The sequence below is a fragment of the Pleurodeles waltl genome, chromosome 3_1 (assembly GCF_031143425.1).
Source record: "Pleurodeles waltl isolate 20211129_DDA chromosome 3_1, aPleWal1.hap1.20221129, whole genome shotgun sequence".
NCBI lineage: Eukaryota > Metazoa > Chordata > Amphibia > Caudata > Salamandridae > Pleurodeles > Pleurodeles waltl.
Window position 1 is genome coordinate 312,237,575 of NC_090440.1, and position 19,864 is coordinate 312,257,438.

Here is a 19,864-nt window from a genome sequence, read left to right on the forward strand (position 1 = left end):
CAGTAACTCCCACCTACCTAAAAAAACACTGGGGTCCTCCTTGAAAGTTTGTTCTACTATGTGGCATGTCCTGCTGCTGCATGGATAGCAGCTGGGCAGAACTTCTTCCAACAGAATCTGCACCCACCTTCGCTCTTTGGATGCAGAATGCTGGCAAGCAACACTGTGTTCCTCCTGAGAGCTGAATATGCCAGTAGTGATTTTGATGATAGAGAAGACAGATCGATATGTCGATGAAACCTGAACTAAAGCCATTAAAAATCAGTCTACTGTCTATGGACAGGATTTGGAAGTGCATGTTAACTAAAGAGCCATGGTACTGGACACCACAGCAATCTGTTAGCACAACCCTACTAGAAGATGGGTCTTTAGAAAAAATTACTACATTTATTTTGCATTGGAGAGAGAGAAGGGTGATTCATGCCACAACACCCAAAGCCCTGTCTTTAGTAGAAAAGCCTGTACAGAGCATAGTACCCTTATAAGGACATAAAAATATGTTTTTCCAGGAAAGCAGGTGGCTGTAAATAAATTGCCCTTTGGACAATAACCAAGGATTTGAAAACAATTAATCTTTTAATTGGTAACCAATGGAGCTGGTAAAGAATAGGTGAAATTTACTTCTGCTGCATTCCTTATCAGCTGTAGTTGGTGCAGAAGAGTATGCCGGGTAAATAAATAAATTAAAGTGCTATAATCTAGCCTTGATGGATTATGGCATTTGCAATAGTTACATGATAGATGGGATACATTACTGGCAGTAGTGATTATAGGAACATCAAATGTCAGAAATAGATTTTACATTAGTCACTGGCACATTTAGTGATAGTTTACTGACAGTCATCACTCCCAAGCTGTGCACTACCAAGGAAAGTGCAGGACTGTTGCCCAAAGATTCTGGCCAAGTATATGAGGTTGGTGATGCCTCGTGCAGTGATACCGGTGACACTAACTTCGAAACCAGATCCTGAGTCTTTTAAATGACCTCAAGATAAACAACAATGAAAGCCCAGTATCACTCAAAAGCAAAAACTGCAGTGCCCTCATTCAGGAGAGGAGGACAGTATAGAAGATCCAGACACATTTAACACACTGACACCTGAAGTTCGGGTGAGAAGGTGACTGGTGTCACAACACCAAAACAATCAGGGGTCTATTTGTAATATCACCCCAGTAGACTCCTACAGTGGTTTATTCCTTATTTTGTTCACTGTTTATAATTTTGGGGGTTCTTAAATTTCAGGCGACAGATGCTTCTATGATGGAATATAGGGAGAGGAGAATTGGGGAGTTTGGATGTCAGGTAATGGTTGGCATATATCTACGATTGATAGATTTTAAAGGTATCCAGAGACTACAATGCATAATGCACACATAGGAGGATGTAACCCAAATATAGTGCAAATCAGCTATGGAGTGATTTCATGGAATGTTAATGGCTTAAACAGCCATATCAATAGAGGAGTGGTTCTGCAATTTGTGAAACAACACACACCTAGCACACTGTTATTGCAAGAAAAAAACTTAGTGGGTGAAAACTGATCTTTCCTTGGTTGATACCGGTTTGACAGTGTATTCTATGCAGGCTTCACCTACATTTCTAGAGGAGTGGCCATTCTCCAGTATTGGATTTTTCATAGATTCACATGCTTGAATCATCCCCGTCGTTGAGGTGGGAGCCTCACGGTAACTTTAAATATAAATAGCGGTAAGTGTATCACACTAGGCCCCAAAGGCCCAAATAGGCACTGTTATAGCCTATCCAGGTTCTTTTATAAAAAAGAACCATACTTGAACTACAACCAATCAAGCGTCAGCCCCCTCTAGAACACTCCCAACAGAGGCTGTTTCCCTCAGATTTTCTACCGCACGTCATGTGAAGAGAGTCTCCCTGAGCTCTGCTCAGCTTCTTTTCTGACAGAACAATTTTCTCTCAGAGAATTTGGATTTCCAGTGGCCAGGATGTCCCAGCAAACCAAAAAAGGAGTTTTCAGAGATTATGACAGTTGTGGGAGAAAGAGGCTTCATATTGATGAGCCCCACAAGAAGTGCATATACTGCCTACACCCAGACCATAAGGTGAGAGAATATAAGATTTGTCGCACCTTCAGTGATAAAACCCTGAAAGACAGGGAGGGTAGACTTTTGTTATGGCTTCAAAAGCAGAAAGCCATGGAATACCCTTCTTCTGAAGAGGGTGAAACCTCCTCGCAGACTTCTCAGTCCCTAAAAAGGCCTAAAGGTGAAGAGAAACTTTCTGCAGAACCTCCAAGGAAAGTGTTAAAAAAATCTAAAGACCTTTCTCTGGAAAAACAGAAAGGCCAAGGGAGTTCTGACTCATCATTATCAGAAACCCAGGTAAAGCCCTTAAAAAAGGTTCACTGAGAGCCTACAACACCTTTGGGGAAAAAGGCACCTCAAAAAAGTGCCTCTCTGTCTCTGTCACCGAAGAACAAAACAGGAAAATACTCTTCAGACTCTGACAGCAAAAGCTCGTTGACGACATCACTGTCGATGACCATGTCTACAGTAACGACGATGACGATAACATGATGTTCACTACGACAGTGCGCCCTATGATACTTACGTCATCACCGCTTTCTTTGACGACGATCATCACATCTAGGATATACAAAAAGGCACCGTCAACGACGAGTATATCGTCGACGAGAGACAAGCCAACAAAAACTCCCTCGTCATCAGACCTGTCGACGAGACATGAAGCGAAGTCTCCGTCGACGAGGGATCTGTCGATGACGCAACCATTCACAATATCTTCATTGACGGCACCCTCGTCGAACGGACGGACACAGCAGGGGCAACGTCTATGAGTAATCTCACCATGTACACTTCAGGAATGGCAAAGTTCCTTCCTCTCTCTTTAATAAAGTAGGAAAGAAGACATCCCCATCCTACCAATGCATACCTCCCCAAGCACGGTGTTACCGTATCCTCAACACTTATTAGATGATGACGATGATGTACTCTCTCAGGATGATGGAATGTTTGGAGTGGCCAACAGTCCGTCACAGCTTAACGTCAAATGTCAAGACCTGGATGACTATGCTGATGATCAGTATCAGGACAGCTATTATTCAGCTAGGGTCCAACCGGATCCGTCATATTCTACATATAGAAACATAGACACCTCTGTCCCTATACCAAGGTCTTTGGTGACAGACCACCATAGTATGCTGCAGGACTATTACAGAAGGTTTCTGCCCTCACTACCAGCGACTCCTATCACGCAGCAGCATAACTTACAAGTGGGACTGCGCACTCCTCTCCCTAGCTATCCAGGAACACCACCTAAACTGGATATGAACATCCCTTTCGTACAGCCACCTCAGGATGACTCTCAATCTACAGACGAAGAAAGAGAAGAGGGAGAAATACCTGAAACCACTCCTAGTGAGTGGGATGAATACCTGATTCCTACACCATCACCACCGGTGGCAGGGCCGGTGGATTCACCCCCAGAGGACATAGGGAGATCCCATAATTTGATGAAAGAGCGGCTAAACATTTTTAACTGCCCATTCTTTCTAGGGAAACTGACTGTTTCCTGTATGACTTTAAGGAACCAACGAAAAAGTCAATAAGAGCTATCGCTATAGTGGACTTCATATGGCAGGAAGGGTTGAAGGCAATGAGAAATCCAGCTACAATACCTTCCCAAATCCCGCGTTTTGAGAAAAAGTATAAAGCCCTGGAGGATGCTCCAGCTTGTTTAATTATGCAACCAAAGCCGGAATCTGTGGTATCTCAAGTGGCACAATGCCATTAAAAAAATCCTTCAACACCAATAACATCCTCGCCAGATAGGGAAGGACACCGGCTGAACAACATAGGGAAAAGGTTCTATTCAATAGCAGCAATAACAGTCAAAGCTGCCAACTCATTAGCCATTTTAGGCAGATATGATTTCCAAATGTGGGCAGACATGTCCTCGTACGTTGACCTCTTGCGCTGATCGCAGCTGTTAATGCATCAGTCCTTAATAAGTAAACTTACAAGGGGACGCGTATAGGTCAATGAAACTTTTGATTAGTTTAAGGTGTTCTTACCATAGTTCCAGTACAGAAACAATAATAAACACACAATAATCTATAATCATTAGTCAATCAAAAATCAATGGAGTCAGTAAATTTCACACACCATGACTTTTCAGCCATGAATACCCACACCTTTAGTAAAAGTTTAGTAAGTTTACTTCCAATACATGAACAATACTAAAGGCATGAAACTTAATCACAGAATCAAACAAAATTAATAATGCTTGTTAATCAAAAAGTTGCAAGAAACATGATCTAATTAAAGCTTGAATCAAATGACATTCCAAAGCATCAGCCCAAATCATTAATAAAACTAATTTCAGCAAGGCTATGTAATCCATAAAGTTCAGCAAAATAGTCCGTCAACCATTTGTCTCTGCAATTCGTCAGTCGTCATGTGAATAACCTCAACTAACCCAGATTAGCATTACCATGTGGGGCTTCATGCAAAACAAATTTAGTACACAAATTTGTAAAACATCTGACTAAAGAAAGTCTTAAGAAAGCGCAGTTGGTAACTAGAAAGAAAAGGCATAAAAATGCAATTCAGTCATTGTCATATCTACCTATCCACGGTATGGGTCAGCAAACAGAATCAGTCTTCGTCCTCAGATCATCGATCGATCAGCAAAACATAAGGCTCTCAATCAGAGAGTATGAGCCCAATGCCAGAATCGCGAATCTCTTCTTCTCCCACCGTCTCTGTAGATCTCTAGTCTTGCAATCTGCAATCTCAATCTGTCTAAATTCCCTCTGTCACATTGTTATATCAAAGTTCCCCAAGCTATCCCCTAATTTTCAATTGGTCAATTAATCGTATGTTATTACTCTGTCCTATTGTGTCCATATGCCAAATCCATGAATTATAATATTTCACAGTTCACATGTTGTTGATTGGTCCGCTTTACAATGTTCTCATCATCCAGCTCGTCAGGTATCAAATTTGTTGCATTTTCATCTCCAGTCAGAGTCTTCATTGTTCACGTCCTGGGAAAGAAACCTTTGCACATTTTACACACAAATTGTTACTTTGCGAGAGACCTCATATCGTGTCCATCGGTTCCCATAGAAAGCTTCTGCTAAGCCTTTTATTAAAACAAAGAGCATTTTACAGTGAGTTCACTGTCAGCATTTTATATTAAACACTAAGAAATACAGCTTCTGCATGAGGCCCGACCTAGGCCAAAAAACTTGCTAAGTTAAAGCCTACATTTAATAAGCTAAAGCATAATTCATAACCCTTAATATGACATATTACTACATTAATCTAGTATATTTTCAATATTTCATATGTATTATTATTTATTTACTACATTTCGTGAATACTGGTGGCCATTGTTCGAGGTCACATTTTTAAATGTGCACATTATTTTCTCTACGTTATTCATTTTCTACAGAATTCATTGTTCAAAATACGTAAACAATCATTATTAATTTCTAATTAAGACATCTGCTTCACCACAGCCAAAATGATCGATTGTGCAATTGATATCTCACTAAAGGGATTCAGACAACTGGCAGGGGCAGTGGTCTTGCAAAGACAGGGCTGGCTAAAATCTACTTATTTTATGCCAAGGTTCAAAGTAGGATACTTGACATGGCATATGATGGGGAAAGTCTCTTCGGCAAACATGTGGATAACATGTTGCAGTCCATAAAGGTGGATACAGACACGGCCAGATCCCTGGGTACGTTGCAGTACAAAAAGCAACCATTTCGGGGAGCGAGAAGAAGAGGAAGTTACTCCTTCCGTGGTGGTTTCCAAGCATATAGGCCACAATACCAAACAGCTCAGACAGGTTTTCGACAGCAGTATGGACAACATCAGCCGCAATATCCAGACTACTTTTAGTTCTTTTTCTATGAAGGAACATGAATAGGCTATAACAGTGCCTATTTGGGCCATTGGGGCCTAGTGTGCTGCACTTACTGCTATTTATATTTAAAGTTACTGTGAGTCTCCCACCTCGACGACGGGGATGATTCAAGCATTTGAATCTATGAAAGATACCAATACTGGAGAACTATAGTTATAGGTAAGTAACCAATTTTCTTATTCTCCATAAATCTTTCCCTCTCATAGCGGAAAAGACCACACTTGAAAACACGGCAGACTAGTGACAGGAGATGATTTTAATGATGTTATGCACATCTACCAGGAGATGTGGAACCCGCATACTCCACCCATTGCTTGTTCCATCGAACTTCCACATTGAGTTGACTCACTGGAACTGAGATGTATGGCGTCTTTCACACAGGAAAGATAAATAATACACATATTTCTCAAACACTCATCATTTCTCCCATATTGACTATTTTTTTCTCACAGCAATAGACTTATCAACAACCAAGGAGGTAGAAATACCCCCTAAAGGTATCTCCAACCACACCGAAAGCATGTTACATTTATACAGTGGCAGTTATGAACTCCTTGGCTCGTGGAGATCCAGCCCCTGGTGGCTACAAGAAAAATGTATTGCAGGTGCACTGCAGAAAGATGCAATGGACTAATCTGACCTTCATATACACTCTGTGCAGTTTGTGCCTACTCTATAAAAAGCTTTTAAAACAGTGATGCGAAGTAGGGCGATGGCTTATGTGAACGAGGAAAAAAGAAAGAAGGAAGAAGACATAATGGGGGTCACCGCCGGGGCCAGGGTCGGCGGGAGCACCGCCGACAGGCCGGCGGTGCCCCGCAGGGCATTCTGACCGCGGCGGTTCGGCCGCGGTCAGAAGAGGCAAACCGGCGGTCTCCCGCCGGTTTACCGCTGCCCTTAGAATCCCCCATGGCGGCGCAGCTTGCTGCGCCGCCATGGGGGATTCTGACACCCCCTACCGCCATCCTGTTCCTGGCGGTTCGCCCGCCAGGAACAGGATGGCGGTAGGGGGTGCCGCGGGGCCCCCGTAAGAGGGCCCCACAAAGTATTTCAGTGTCTGCTTAGCAGACACTGAAATACGCGACGGGTGCAACTGCACCCGTCGCACCTTCCCACTCCGCCGGCTCAATTCTGAGCCGGCATCCTAGTGGGAAGGTTGATTTGCCCTGGGCTGGCGGGCGGCCTTTTGGCGGCCGCCCGCCAGCCCAGGGCAAATCTCAGAATCACCGCCGCGGCCTTTCGACCGCGGTGCGGTGTTCTGACGGCGGAACCTTGGCGGACGGCCTCCGCCGTCCGCCAAGGTTAGAATCAGCCCCAATATCCCTAGAAAGACACATTGCTCAGCTGGTAAAATCCATAATAATCTCTAGGGACGCAGGCCATTTAAAAGATATTGAAAATAGTAAATCCCAACTCCATCATTGTAACAGACCTGGGCTGCCAGAACAGGAGGTAGAGGGGGGGCTTTTTTGATATTCCACGTTGAGGCAACATCAAATGAGGGACGCAGGTGCAAGCGCGCCTGGTCCTTAGTAAGTAAACTCACAAGGGGACGTGTATAGGCCGATGAACCTTTTGGATCGCATGGCATATCCTAGCTATGTAGTAATCGATGAACATCAATTATCAATGTAATCAATCAACAACCACTAAGACAATCATGTAGCGTGAGCAATTAATCAACATTTCATAAATAACCACAACCCAATTATACGTTTTATCAATTTTATTTCCCAATTGGTTACAATACTGTAGACGGGTCTCCTCGACCGCGTCTTGCAGTTCCCTGGGCTGGCGCCTTTCGCGCGCCTCCCTCAAAACACTCCCGCATTCCCATCGTAACATGGGAACGCCCCCAGACGCTTCAAACTCGGATTTCCGGGTTTTGCCGAAAGGAGAGAAGACGGACTCAAAAGAGGAGGAGGAGGAGTTTCGGGCGGAACCGAGGAAGACGGAGGAGAAAGAGCCGCCGCACGCCGAGAAGGAGCTGGTCCACCCTGAAGAGACACCAGAGACCCGCGAAGCAGATTCCACGCGGAACCAAGACGCACAGACCTGCAAATCCCGCCACGACCCTGGAGGGTCGTGGCTCAGCATGGTACGGTCCTTGTTAGGACAGCGAACCCCTAGAATATCTATAAGCGCACAAGGAAAGGAAACCGGGGAAACGAGGGGAGGGTCGGAAGTGGGCCTGGGAAAAGGGAACACCGGGGGCAGCACTTGAGAGCACTCTAGTGGACAGAACTCTGAGAGATAGAGAGAGAGAGCCTGCCGAAAGTAGCCGAGAACCACATCCTCACGACTGGACGCTTCCTTTCTATTCCTCCACCTCCAAACCCAGAGTACCCTCCCACCTGGCATGCCAAACACTAAAATCCACACAAAGAAAACCACAACCGACTTACCTTTGTTATACCCTGTGTTCTTTTTCCGGTACCCACGGGAGATGAGATGAGCTGACGTCCACCAAGCCTAGAAGAAGAGAAAAAGCAGAGACGATTAAAAGATAAAGGAAGAGTCAACAAGGCTTACGGTCACCACAGTACCTTTACATCACTTGAACTGCACCCTCTTAATATATAAATAAATATCACTCACCATACCTATGGCTCAGAGTCCTCTGTACCGCCAGTAGCCTACCACAGTGGTGTCAGAAGTGGGATTTGTAAGACCTGAGGCGCTACTGAGAGGTACACAAAATGGTGGAGAAGCCTACGCTAGAAGACATGATTAAACAACTGGCGGAGGGCCAACGACACCTCCAACTGGTTTGGGAGGCACATCAACGAGAGGCAAAAGAAGACAGAGAGGCCCTTCAAACAGCCTTAAAAAGCCAAGCCACGATCATGGCTAACAACCAGCTGGTACATGAGACTGCCCTACAAAAACTAACTGACACCATAGCAGCCAGCAAAGTACATCCTAATGTCCCGAGCTCTGTCTTACAAAAATTTAAAGAAGGAGAAGATCCAGACTCCTTCTTCACAAACTTCGAACGTGTAGCTTCTTTGGCCCTATAGCCTGAAGAACGGTGGGGACAGTATATTGCACCCCTCCTAACGGGAATCCTACAGACAGCCTACCAGGCCGCTAATCCAGGAGGCACCACACCGTATAAGGATGTTAAGAGTAGTATCCTAGAAAGGGTCGGTCACGACGCAGAATACTACAGAATGAAGTTCAGAAAGGTGAAATGGGGACAGAGTGAAGATCCCCGTACCTTTTACTTCAGGGTTAAAGATTTGGGATTAAAGTGGCTGGGACCACTAGGAACAAGCAGAGAAGATGTGATCAAAATGATTATTCTGGAGAAGTATCTAGACTCTCTCCCGAACAGCACCAGGAACTGGATAAGACAACATCCCAAGGTCGACACAGAGCTGGCCATAGACCTGGCCTGTGCCTATCACCGATCTGCGGATGTTAAACCTATAAACCCCAGAACCACTGTAAGACCACCCATGGCCCCCTTAAATATTCGCCCCGACATCCACTGGAAGAATCCGGACCGTACAAACATGGAGAGGGTAGTCCTATGCAACAACCCCAGTGTTTTAGTTGTGGAGAGTGGGGACACATTGAGAGAACATGTCCCAGGAAAAATGACAGGGTCGAACCTATGGAAATCGGGGTCACCCGGCGTAGAGTATTATGTACAGGCAGTGGAAATTATAAGTTTAAACAGGTCATAAAAATAAATGGAAACCCCATCGAAGCCTTAATTGACTCGGGTTATAGCCAGTCAGTAATAGGCAGAGACTTATTTAACCCGACAGAGCAAACACCAAGCCAGTGGGTCACTATCTGTTGTATTCATGGGGACAAGGAACAGTATCCACTAGGGTTGGTCAGGGTAGAATGGGGCGAGTATCACGATTTCCTCCCAGTAGGGATTATGGACAGACCGATAGAAGACTGTATCATCGGGACAGACTATATCCGGTTCTCTGATATCCTAGATAAAACCAGAGTACCCCGACAATCCCCGGACTGGTGGGCAGAAGCACCCTTTTCCAACAGTCACATTGAGAGTCCTCCAGTTCGAAACTGAGACGCAGATGGAGGGGACAGGTGTTTGCCACAGAGTATTCAGCATATGCGAGGGGAGCATTGATATGGGTCAGAGCTGGGGTCCCACTGATAATAGACTCAACTGACATAGATCAAGAGGGCAGATTTGTGGTGATAGAAGGGAGACTACACGGTATCTCTGTTGTTATGAGTTGTATTTATGCTCCCAATCAGGACCAAGTCCCTTTCCTGACCAAATTATCAAGCCACCTCACCCGCCAAAGCACAGGAGAATTAATAGTGGGAGGGGACTTCAATGCAGTATTGGACATTAACAAGGACAGATCGACCCCGCCACTGCAGGGTGCAGGGTCCACTAGAATAGCCAAAAAGCTCTGCGAATGGCTGGACTCCTGGGGGCTAGTGGATGTCTGGCGGGAACAACACCCAACAGACAGTGACTATTCTTATTATTCAGGCCTCCACAGGCTGCACACTAGAATTGACAGAATGACATGCACTGCGGGACTTGCGCGTTATGTAACCCACTCAGAGTATCTTGGCCGCACACTATCAGACCATAACCCCTTGCTGATTACACTGAGTATTATAGAGGACAGACCCCCAATTCCATCGTGGAGACTGTCCCCCACTGCGTTGGAGGATCAGCCGTACCGAGAGGCCCTTCGATGCCATTTGACAGAACATATCAAAATTAACAGTGGATCCGCCACATCCAGAGCCACAGAATGGGAAACGCTTAAGGTGGTAACGAGAGGATTCTGCCTGGGTCAATCAGTGGGGGTGAAATGCACACTTGAAAGGGAATTGACCTCTTTAGAGAAGAAAATACACGAATGGGAAGTGAGACAAGATGTTAGAGCCCAAGAGAATGAGGAATATAAGCGGGCCCGTAGAGAGCATTCCCAGATCGAGTCACAACTTAGGTGCCACAACACACAAAAATACCTGGCATCAGTGCAATCAGAGGAGGGTAGATCGGGAAGGCTTCTAGCTTGGCTGGTACGCCCAAGCGGAGGGGGAGAGCCCATCACAAGTGTACAAGACAAAAAGGGAATATGCAGGCGAAGCCCAGGCCCAATCAACGAAGCTTTTAAGGGATACTACATGCACTTGTATAGGAAACCCCATGACCTGGGGGTGGAGGCCTTCCGAGACTCCCTACAGCGAATCGCTCTCCCGGCCTTGGACCAAGCGGGGAGGGATAGCCTGGGGGGACCTGTAACAGTGGAGGAGATAAGTGAGGCTATATTGCAGTTGGCTCCTGGAAAGACTCCTGGTACCAATGGCCTTCCAATGGACTTTTACAAAAAATATAGGACATTGTTAGTGCCCCAACTGGCTGAGGTATACGCGGAGGCGTTGCACCGAGGAGAGTTACCGGGCACATTACGTGAGGCTTTGGTGATACCACTACCTAAAACAAAAAACAGGGAAGCGCCGGTGACCGACTTCCGCCCATTGTCAATGCTGAATAGTGACTTTAAGATCCTCAGTAAGATCATGGCTAACAGACTGATCCCCCTAATGACAACACTAGTGCACACAGATCAGAATGGTTTCGTCCCTGGTCGCAGCACGTCGTTGAACCTGAGGAGGGTCTTTGCCATCTTACACATGCCAGCAACAGAAAAACCTCCGACAGGGGTTTTATTAGCAGTGGACTTCGAAAAGGCCTTTGACTCGATCAGGTGGGACTACCTTAGGGCTGTGATGCTAAAGATGGGACTAGGTGAAAGCTGGGTGAAGTGGGTGGACCTACTGTACTCCTCCCCAATGGCTAGGGTGAAGACGGGCAGAACGATATCCGACACATATCCGGTGTATCGAGGAACCAGACAGGGATGTCCTCTATCACCGCTGCTATTTGCCCTGGCAATTGAACCTCTAGCGGCCCAAATACGACAGGAAGGAATCGGTAGAGGAATTAACTGGGGTCCTAGCGAGCATATTATTTCCCTATACGCGGACGATATTCTGGTGTATTTGAGAGACGGAACCAGTGGCCTCCCGTGGGTTTTAAAGATCCTGGAGAGCTATGGGGAACTGTCGGGACTTCATCTTAACCGCGGCAAAACATTTGTCTTCCCCATACTACTCATAAACATAGAGCGCCCTGAAACATGTCCGAAAGATATGAACTGGGCCCCGCGGACTTTCAAATATCTAGGGATCCAAATATTTCATGAGCTGGCCGATCTTCGGGACGGCAACCTGGGTGGGGCGCTCCGGTCCCTGCGCGCCTCAGTTGGGTTTTGGCGGTCGCTGAAACTAACAACAATGGCCAGAGTGGCGTTGTCTAAGATGGTGATGCTGCCCCGCCTCCTCTACTTTTTTGCTAATCTACCGTTATGGGTCCCCCCTGCATGGTTCCGTGAATTAAACACCCTACTTCGGGAATTAATATGGGATGAGGGCCGGAGACGCACAGCATTGACTACTATGTGCAGACCGATGCGAGCGGGTGGATTAGGGGCTCCTGACTTTGAGGCATATTACTTGGCATCCCAGCTGCAGTGGGTGGCAGGCTAGATGGTGGGTAAGGGGCAGTTGGACCTAATTAACCCCCACGCTTCGATGGACATAGATCGAATAATAGCACGCATGATAGAGAAGAAGCTGTCCCCCTTCGGAGACAACCTAATGACTAACACCGCGAAGATGTGCTGGAAAAGATGTGCGAATAGGACTGGAGTTGGTCCACCCTACTCACCGGCGATACCGATTCCGGTATTGCTCGTGGAACCGAAGGGAACCGGATCTGGGGGCCGGGGATTGGGCCCATGGAGGGATGCAGGAGTATTGACGGTGGGGGAGCTCTTCAGGGAAGGTACAATACAGAGTTTCGGCGAATTGGTAGGGAAGGGGGTCCCTCAGGGTCAATTTTTTATGTACAGGAGGCTGGTGCACACTCTGAAAGGCCAGTGGGATACGATTAACGCAGAGCCCGGGACTCACGGAGTGTTGCACCTCCTGCTGACTTCGGGAGAAGAATCCCACTTAATTACGAAAATATATCGAGCCCAGTTAGAAGCTGCATTGGATCCCCTGCACTCAGGGAGAAGTGGGAGAAAACAATCGGACATATGCTATCTGAGGCAGACTGGAACAGAGCTCTGGCTTATCCTCGGAGGACATCGCGTAACACCCGGCTGCAATATATCCAATATAACTACCTGCATAGAACTTATCTTACCCCTCACCGACTGTTCCGAATATATGGGGGAACCCCCAAGATATGCCCCAGATGTGGTGAGGGCGAGGCAGACTTTGACCACATGATGTGGAAATGCACAGTGTTACAAATGGGCTGGAGAGTAGTGATGGAGAGCATGTCAAGATTATATGACACGGAACTGCCGTTCGCCCCCGATGTCTGTCTGTTGGGCCTAAAGACGGATATCCAACTAGGGAAGATTGGGAGTCGCTTCCTGGATCTCGCCCTGGCCCTCTACAAAAGATTAATTATGAGGGGTTGGAAAGCTACTACCCCTCCCTCACTTGTTGAATGGAAAAATGACGTCAAGAGGTGGGCCGGGGCGGAATTGCAGGTCTTAAAAACTGAAGAAGCAAAGGGTATCCGACAGACTCCCGTGGCCCCAGGGTGGGAAGAACTACTGATGAGCTGGGATAGCACAGGGGAAGAACCATTAAATCCTAATACAGCTCAAACAGAAACGGAAACCTAAACAGATACTGTAAGGAGATAAGGAATAAACCCAGGTACACCGCTGGTGAGGGTGAGAAAGAATAACAATGAAATAGCTAACAGAGAACACTGACAGCTCATAATAAACCACAAGGTGCAGAGTGGAGTGGAGTACAATCACCCACAAGGAGTAATAGGAAAACGCATACAGCAGATGATTATCCCTCCAGATACAGCCCCCTAAGGGATCGATCCTCACTACCTAACACTAAAACCACCCACAAAAAGCCATTAAGTATGTACATAGTTATGTTAAAGTTGAAGCTGCTATGTGGACATGTAAGACAAATGGGTAACAAAGAGACAAGGAAATAGATACTTAAGGAAACAAATATAGAACCCTAGAGCTAACAGGCAACAGAAATCAGATATAGACCTAGATGTGAGTTAAAACACAACATAAGTCATCTGTGAACACATGCAAAGTAAAGTATCCTTTTAAATGGTGTGAATAACTTGGATTATATGTTCCCATAAATGTAACTGTGAAAAGTAAACAGCGACCTATTAATTAATAAAAATATATTTAAAAAAAATTAAAAAAAAGAGAGTCCTCCAGTTCGCATAAAACTAACCAGGAGGGAGAAAAGACAAGAAAAACTAAAATATCAGGAGTCAAGGGCTGAGACAAACTCCGAAAAACTTGTAGCCGGAACTGGGGACTCAACCGTCTCATTTAGAGCTAGTCAGAGGCAAGACCCTACTCTATGTCACGCCTGGAAAATAGCCAAAACGGAGTCCACAAAGGAGGTGGGTCCTTATTTCCTAATACAGAAGAATCTTCTGTATAGAATTGCCACATCTACAAATGGAGAAAAAAAGCAATTGGTGGTACCTGAACCCTATCGCAATCAGGTCCTGTTCCTAGCTCATAACCAGCCAGGGGGTGGCCATTACGGTCGAGAAAAGACTGAAGAGTATCTATTATGGAGGTTCTATGGGCCAGGGGTCTATGCTCACATCAGAAGGTACTGTTTACAGTGTCCTAGGTGTCAATTAACAGAACCAGGAACCCCCAGGAAAGCTCAGTTACAACCCCTACCCATTATTGAGATTCCATTTAGTCGTGTAGGTATGGTTCTGGCCGGACCCCTCCTTCCCTCATCCAGAGGTCATACCTATATTCTGGTACTGGTAGACTACGCTACCAGATATCCAGAAGCAATTCCCTTATCCAGCATGACTACGAAAACGGTAGCTCAAGCCATGATAACCTTTTTCTCTAGAATAGGATTTCCCCAAGAGATCCTCACTGATCAAGTCACTCCTTTTATGTCGGGCCTTATGAAGCAGATTTGTAAACTATTAGGGATCACTCAGATAAAAACCTCTGTATACCACCTCCAAACGGACGGTTTAGTGGAACGCTACAACCGTATCATAAAAACCCTATTAAGGAAAATAGTAGATGACTCCGGAAAAGACTGGGACCAGAAGCTACCTCTGGTCCTTTATGCTATCCGGACTCATGAACAGTCCTCCACGGGACACAGTCCTTTCGAATTAGTATTTGGGAGACAACCACGTAGTCTCCTTGTTATGGCCGCAGAAACATGGGAAGAGGAAGGAGATGAAGGGAAACCCTTACTGGAGTATGTCCATAAACTGAAATCGCATTTGCAAACCCTATGGGAAGATGTACGAATACATCTAGAGAAAGCACAGACAAATCAAAAAACGTATTACGATCAAGGGACTAAACTACGATCTTTCCACCCTAATGACCAAGTTCTTATAATGCGACCAACCTCTGAAAATAAACTGTTAGCTAGATGGCAAGGACCCTATAAAGTGATAAAAGCAGTTTCCCCCGTCACCTACCTCATCGAATTAAATCCACACCCAAAAAGAACTCAAATATACCATGTCAATTTGCTAAAAAAATGGGAACAGTCAAAAGACATCACTAGCAACACTGCTAACGGGTTTTTTATCACACCATCCACGGCTCTAGGGTTGGACCTCTATCCCACCATGAGCAAAGAACCGGGAGAAGCTCCATGTATAAATAGTTCTCTTACCGAAAACGAAAAGTCACAACTATCCTCCCTCTTACAACATCACTCACATTTCTTTTCTGTGACACCAGGGAGAACCACGTTAATCCACCACAATATCAAAACACCGGAGGGCCAGACTATTCGTCTCCATCCCTACCGCATTCCCGAAGCCCGAAAACATATAATTGAAGAGGAAATAAAAAAAATGCTAGCCCTGAAGGTGATCGGACCCTCTGTGAGGCCATGGTGCTCCCCGGTGGTTCTCGTTCCAAAACCCGATGGGTCTGTTCGATTTTGCATCGACTTCCATAGGTTAAATGACATATCACTCTTTGATACATATCCTATTCCCCATGTAGATGATTGTTAGAAATGGGGTTTTTGGTTGGCAGTCAGGTTGCCCTCTGTCCAAGCAAGAACCCTCACTCTAGTCAGGGTAAGTCACACACAATCCAAAATCAGCCTGTGCTCACCCTCCGGTAGCTTGGCACGAGCAGTCAGGCTTAACTTAGAAGGCAATGTGTAAAGCATTTGTGCAATAAATCATACAACACCATAGCATAACACCACAAAAATACACCACACAGTGTTTAGAAAAATATATAATATTTATCTGGGTATCTTCAGGTCAAAACGATCAAAGTTGCAATATGAATTTGTAAAGATATCACTGAAAAGTGATATAAAGCTTCTTAAGTCTTTAGAAAGTAAACAGAGTCTCTTTCAAACACAAAGTACCTGGTTTCTGGTGGAAAATCTCCTCAGAGGGCCACAAAGGAAGAGGTGTGTGGAAAAAGGGTGTGTGCGTCGATTTCTCCCCAGCACACACGGACTTGCGTCGTTATTTTCCACGCGGGGAAGTCGGCGTCGTTTTCCGGCGCGCGGACAGTCTCTTTCTGTGGATCGCGGGGATTACCAGATGTCCCGGGTCTGTGCGTGGATTTTCCTGCTTGTTCTCCGGCTGCGCGTCGGTCTGCGGGGCTGTGCGTCGAAATTACGATCTCACGGCAGGCGTCGCGTCGATTTCTCCTCTAGACTTCGATCTGCGGGGCTGCGCGTTGAAATTACGATCTCACGGCAGGCGTCGCGTCGATTTCTCCTCTAGAGGTCGGGCGGCGTTGTCCTTGCGAGGCCGTGCGTCGGATCTTCGATCGTCCCAAGAGCGTCGCGTCGATCAGCGTCGGAGTGCGGCGTTTTTCTCGCCGCGAAACAAGCTGTGCGTCGAAATTTTCGGCGCACGGAGCGTCCAAGTAAAAGAGAGAAGTCTTTTTGGTCCTGAGACTTCAAGGAACAGGAGGCAAGCTCTATCCAAGCCCTTGGAGAGCACTTTTACAGCCAGACAAGAGTTCAGCAAGGCAGCAGGCCAACAGCAAGGCAGCAGTCCTTTGTAGAAAAGCAGACAGGTGAGTCCTTTGAGCAGCCAGGCAGTTCAGCAAGGCAGCAGGCCAACAGCAAGGCAGCAGTCCTTTGTAGAAAAGCAGACAGGTGAGTCCTTTGAGCAGCCAGGCAGTTCCTCTTGGCAGGATGTAGTTTCTGGTTCAGGTTTCTTCTCCAGCAAGTGTCTGATGAGGTAGGGCAGAGGCCCTGTTTTATACTAAGTTGTGCCTTTGAAGTGGGGGTGACTTCAAAGAGTCTCTAAGAAATGCACCAAGCCCCCTTTCAGTTCAATCCTGTCTGCCAGAGTCCCAGTAGGGGGTGTGGCAGTCCTTTGTGTGAGGGCAGGCCCTCCACCCTCCCAGCCCAGGAAGACCCATTCAAAATGCAGATGTATGCAAGTGAGGCTGAGTACCCTGTGTTTGGGGTGTGTCTGAGTGAATGCACAAGGAGCTGTCAACTAAACCTAGCCATACGTGGATTGAAGGGCACAACAAGATTTTAGTGCAAAGAAATGCTCACTTGCTAAAAGTGGCATTTCTAGAATAGTAATATTAAATCCGACTTCACCAGTCAGCAGGATTTTGTATTACCATTCTGGCCATACTAAATATGACCTTCCTGCTCCTTTCAGATCAGCAGCTGCCACTTCAACAGTGTATGAGGGCAGCCCCAATGTTAGCCTATGAAGGGAGCAGGCCTCACAGTAGTGTAAAAAAGAATTTAGGAGTTTTACACTACTAGGACATATAACTACCCAGGAACATGTCCTGCCTTTTACCTACACAGCACCCTGCTCTAGGGGTTACCTAGGGCAAACATTAGGGATGACTTACATGTAGTAAAAGGGGAGTTCTAGGCTTGGCAAGTACTTTTAAATGCCAAGTCGAGGTGGCAGTGAAACTGCACACACAGGCCTTGCAATGGCAGGCCTGAGACAGGGTTAAGGGGCTACTGAGGTGGGTGGCACAACCAGTGCTGCAGGCCCACTAGTAGCATTTAATCTACCTGCCCTAGGCACATGTAGTGCACTCTACCAGGGACTTACAAGTAAATTAAATAGTCAATCATGGATAAACCAATCAGTAGTACAATTTACCCAGAGAGCATATGCACTTTAGCACTGGTTAGCAGTGGTAAAGTGCCCAGAGGTCAAAAGCCAACAACAACAGGTCAGAAAAAATAGGAGGAAGGAGGCAAAACGTTTGGGGATGTCCCTGTCAAAAAGCCAGGTCCAACATGACCCCCTACCAGCCTAAAGCCAGGGGAGAACAATCACTATCCTGATGTACTTCCCTGTTTGAGGCGACAGAACAAGGACCCAGGCCCACAACAGCAGGGGCATGCTCCAGTTCTTCGCATTCCTGACTCCAATTGGATCACTCTGTCCATACTCTCAGGGCCCACTAAGCCAACCCATGGGAACCTTTCTCCTTACCTGCGGATCCCATCTGTGCAGCACCTAACCTTACTTTGCTCACAGATGTATCCCAGGAGCAGGATAGTACCACCATGACCAACACAGTGGTGTTGCCCACTCTACCCCCGGGGTGTGACACTTGTCCCCTCCCCAGGGATAACTCTGTCCACCCGGACAGCAAGCCACAGTGATTACTGACAGCTGCCAGGGATGAGAGCCAGGCCCCAGGCCTCTCAAAGCTCTCCAACCACTGTGGCTGTGGCGAGTGGGGGGCGGTAGCCCCAGGTGCTGGGCACCCTTTAACCACTCTCCCTTCCACCAGGTCAGGGATGACAGTCTGAACCTGGTCCTCCCCTCTGGGGCTCTGTACCCTCCCTCCTGGAGCGGTACCCCCAGAGTCCAACATGGTCAGGGTGCTTACAGAAGTCGCCCTGTACCATTCCTCCTCCAGTGCAGGGCTGTTAACCTGCAACTGGCCCTCCAACCTGGGGCCTGTACCTTCAGGTTGGACTAGGGCCCGGGGTGAGGCTTCCCTCCCCCTGCCCTCCCTTCTGGGGTCCAGCACCCTCCAACTAGGAGTGGCCTCCTCAGAAGACAACATGGTAGGGGCACTGTTATCAGTGGCCCCTCCCTCCAGGTCCGGGGGGACACCCTGAACCTGGTCTTCCAGCCCAGGGTCTGTACCCTCAGACTGGATCACTGCCTGGCAAACCAGGACTTCCTGGGAGGCACACCTACCCCCCACCAGGTCAGAGTTTAACCTCTGCACCTGACCATTCAACTCAGAGTCACCACCCTGAAGTTGAACAATTGCCTGGCACGCCAGGACTTCCTGGAGGGCACACTGACCCTCCACCAGGTCAGAGTTTAACCTCTGAACTTGGCCCTTCAACTCAGAGTCACCACCCTGAAGTTGAACAATTGCCTGGCACGCCAGAACTTCCTGGAGGGCACACTGACCCTCCACCAGGTCAGAGTTTAACCTCTGAACTGGGCCATTCAACTCAGAGTCACCACCCTGAAGTTGAACAATTGCCTGGCGCACCAGGACTTTCTGGGAGGCACACCTACCTCCCACCAGGTCAGAGTTTAACCTCTGAGCCTGGTTCTCCAACCCAGGGTCACCACCCTGAGGTTGGGCAATTGCCTGGCACGCCAGGACTTTCTGGGGGGCACACCTACCCCCCACCAGGTCAGAGTTTAACCTCTGAACCTGGTCATCCAACCCAGAGTCAACACCCTGAGGTTGGACAATTGCCTGGCACAGCAGGACTCCTGGGGTGGCACATCTACCCCCCACCAGGTCAGAGTTTAACCTCTGAACCTGGTCATCCAACACAGAGTCAACACCCTGAGGTTGGACAATTGCCTGGCACAGCAGGACTTCTGGGGTGGCA

General features: G+C 47.1%; 1 long non-coding RNA gene across 1 annotated transcript in view; it reads right to left on the reverse strand.

Moving 5' to 3' along the window:
* Positions 1-4,291: 4,291 nt before the first annotated feature.
* Positions 4,292-19,864, reverse strand: part of LOC138284054 (uncharacterized) — a 91,217-nt gene continuing 75,644 nt past the window's right edge. The window contains exons 3-4 of the long non-coding RNA XR_011201340.1: positions 8,338-8,404; positions 4,292-5,042 (exon numbers count right to left, since the gene is read on the reverse strand). This is a non-coding gene — a long non-coding RNA (uncharacterized lncRNA). The remainder of the gene's footprint in view (positions 5,043-8,337; positions 8,405-19,864) is intronic.